Genomic DNA, 3,607 nt, shown 5'->3' with positions numbered 1-3,607 from the left:
TGAGCTAGGTAGCACATGCATGGATGCCGATACATACACCACACATCTGTACATTGTGTTGGCTGAATGCACAATGCTGGGACTATAGTTCTACAGGCTGATTAAGGTGAGGGGTTGTGTTGGGTGGTATGGCTGAAGGGAGAAGTGAGGTGGAAGGGAAGTGTGGCTTGTGGCCTGGAGAGAGGTAGCAGACGCATGGAATGAAAATGCAACACATGCCACAAGAAAGTTTATGCAGTGCACAGTGGTATGGAGGAGTGGATTTGGAGGGAGTAACAGAACAGAGGAAGGGGTGGATGTGGTTGCAGGCCCAGGGGCAAGGTGGAATCAAGTGTGGGTAGGGTGCTAAGGTGTTAATGGAGACTGAGGCCATGAGGGATGCGCTGCACGGACAACTCACATTTATTTATTTCAGAAAAACTGGTGTGTGTGGAGCGGGAGGGGGGGGGGGGGGGGTAGGATCAAGAGAAGACAGGTTGTGAAGCAGCCACTGAAATCAAGCATGTTGTGCTCAGTAGCATGTTTTGCCACTGGATGGTCAGCTTTGCTCTACACCATAGTTTGACCAGTCAGTCAGTGGAAAGCTTGTTCCTGATCATGTCCACATAAAATGCAACGGAGAAATTGCAGCAGACCTAGTATGTGAAATATGTGCTTTCACAGATGGCCATGCCTCTGGTGGGATAGGATAAGCTTGTGACGAGATATGTAGGATATGGTGGATGAGTGAATCATACAGATCTTGCATTTGGGTCTTATGCAGGGATATGACTCGTGTGATAAGGAGATGAGGTTGGGTGTAGCATTGGAATGGAGAAGGTTGGGAAAGATTGTAGGTATGATGTTCCTAACTTCTGGTCACAGTGCTTGATAGCTGAAGCCCTGACAAAGGATATGGTCCAGTTCTTCCAGTCCAAGATAAAATTGGCTAATGGTGGTGGAGGCAGGATTAGGACTGTTTGAGAAAATGGTGCAGGAAATTTTTCTTTGGACTAGGTTTGGAGGATCATGCTTGTCTATGAAAGCCTTGGTGAAACCTTCAGCATTCTGGGCAAGGGAATTTTCATCACTGAAGATGTGCCATCCACGGATGGCCAGACTAGAGGTGAGTGATTTTTTTTTTGTAATGGAAGGGATGGCAAGCCTTCAGAATCCAGATACTATTGGTGTTTAGTGGGCTTGATACAGACAGAAATATGAATGGAGCTATTAGAACAGTGAAAGTCAGTGTCCAGGGGGATGGCACATTGGGCTGAGGAGGTCCAGGTGAAATGACTGGGAGAGAAGGAATTTTTGGCTGTGGAGGATTGAGGAGAGTGCATCTTGATCCTAGACTGGACCGGTGTGCTGGAATAGGTAGTGTAGTACCACTCACAGGGCATCATCGAAGAGGTGAGGCTGACCAACTGTCTCATATTAGCAGCAGCAGAGCATCCCATATAAGACATCAGCCAATTATAAACTGAATGAGACCATGCTTTGTGAATAGATGAGGTTCTGTTTGTGCTGGTACAAGGGAAAATTCACACATTGCCATGATGAAACAGGTTTTCATAGCAAGTTCATGCTATTGGGGAACCATGTGCCAAGAAGTGCAAAGTGTGATACTATTCTTTTACATTGCCAAAAATGGCCAAGCTGTTAAAAGTATTTGAACCTACGTGACCTTGTGGTGTGAAATTCTGATTGTTGTGTATTAGATGAAAGATCGTTTACATATATGAGGCACAATAGTGGACCTAAGATTGAGTCTTGGGAAACCCCATATGTGATTTATCCACAGTCAGAATTATGTCCCAGCTATATTGGTTGAATCACTAAGTACAACTTTCTGCATTCTCTGGTTAGATATGACATTATCCATTGGTTGACTACACAGTAAGTGCCCCATAGAACTTCAATTTATCTAGGAGAATACTGTGATTCACACATTCAAATACCTTAGGTCACACAAAATACCAACTGGCATTATTTAATTATTTAATGCCTGTAAAATCTGGTGAGTGAATATGTAAATGGCATTCTCAGTAGAGCAACTCTTCTGAAATCCAAACTGTGATTTGCTGAGGATATTGTGATTGCTAAGATGAAACACTATTTAAGAATACATCACTTTCTCAAAAATTTTGGGAAATGATGTGAAATAGGTTGGTAGTTATTGACATCTCTTGTATCACCTTTATTATGGAGGGATTTTACAATTGCATATTTCAGTCTCTCTGGGAAAATATCTTGAGTTAGTGATGCATTACATATTTCAGATACGACTGGGCTTATTATATGGGAACAAATATTGAGTACTCTATTGGGAACACCACCAAAACCAGATGAGCTTTTATTTTTGAGAGAATGTACAATTTTCTGAATTTCAGAAGGAGAAGCTGATGATAGATGAACATGATTTGATTTTATGAGAGCTACTTTTTCAACATGCTGCTGTGATTTTTCTCTTGAAATGTTTGTCCCTGTGAGTTTCTGTTGCTACCTTGACTCATCATTTATAGTCCTTCCATTCAGTCCAGTAGTGACATTATCCTGTTCTGTGGCTGGTTGTCCTATCACTCATTTCACTACATTCTGTTGTTGGAATTACTGATTTCTGACACTATCGTCATGTTCCATGATTTTAATGACCTTTCTTAATAATTTTGAGCAAGTTCTGCAGTGTGTTATTATTGCAGGACCTCTACTTGGCCTTGTCAACAAAAAAATTTCCCTTCTCCTGTCGCAGGATACTTCAGTCCCTCTAGTGGTCCGTGGTTGTTTACATGGCTGTTTCATGTCCTCTTTGAATGTTGGATGCAGAAAGCTATTTCCATATAATGATATGAATGTATTGTGGATAGATTGAATTTTATGTTCGCATTTTAAATTTCATCCCAAGTCCTCTATTGTATAAGATCTTAAAAACATTTTTCCTGGTGTCATTAATTGTTCTAACTGATTTCCACTGAGGAGTATCCATACTATGATATAAGGCACTATGTTATTTGTCCTAGCTGTGCATCACGATCAGAGAGAGCATTTGCTACTAAGTAAACAGTTATTTTCTTGCATTGAGCTTCATCATCCTATTGTCTTTATCCATCTGTGCTGGAAAGTTAATTACTGAAATCAAAATTATAGAATCCAAATAAGGTTTCCAAATCATTTTTCCTATCATAATAATTTAGAAAATCTACACTGAAGTCACCACGGACAATTAACTGGTTGCTATGGTCTGACGGATAGCATAGTAAGGAATCCATATTCCTCATAAACAATTCAAAATTTGCTAGTGGGGATCTGTATACAGTTACAATTAAAAGTGAACTATTTTTCTGTATTAATTCACAAGCACGGACTTCTACATACTGATCACTATAATATCTAATTATCTCATAGTTTTTGAACATGTCCTCCATCTTAATGTACGTAACAAGTCCTCCGTTTCCCATACTAGTTCTGCGTGAGTAAGCTGCTAGAGTGTAATCTTTTATGTGTAATTTATCTAACCTTGTAGTTATCTAGTGCTCTGATAGGCACAGGATGTCTGTCTTTCGAGAACTTTCTAATTTTCCAAACAAACAAGTAGCTCTTTTACCTTATTACTCACTCTTCCAATATT

Source organism: Schistocerca serialis, chromosome 4 (genome assembly GCF_023864345.2).
Source record: "Schistocerca serialis cubense isolate TAMUIC-IGC-003099 chromosome 4, iqSchSeri2.2, whole genome shotgun sequence".
Classification (NCBI taxonomy): Eukaryota; Metazoa; Arthropoda; class Insecta; order Orthoptera; family Acrididae; genus Schistocerca; species Schistocerca serialis.
Note: the sequence above shows the minus strand (reverse complement) of the source record.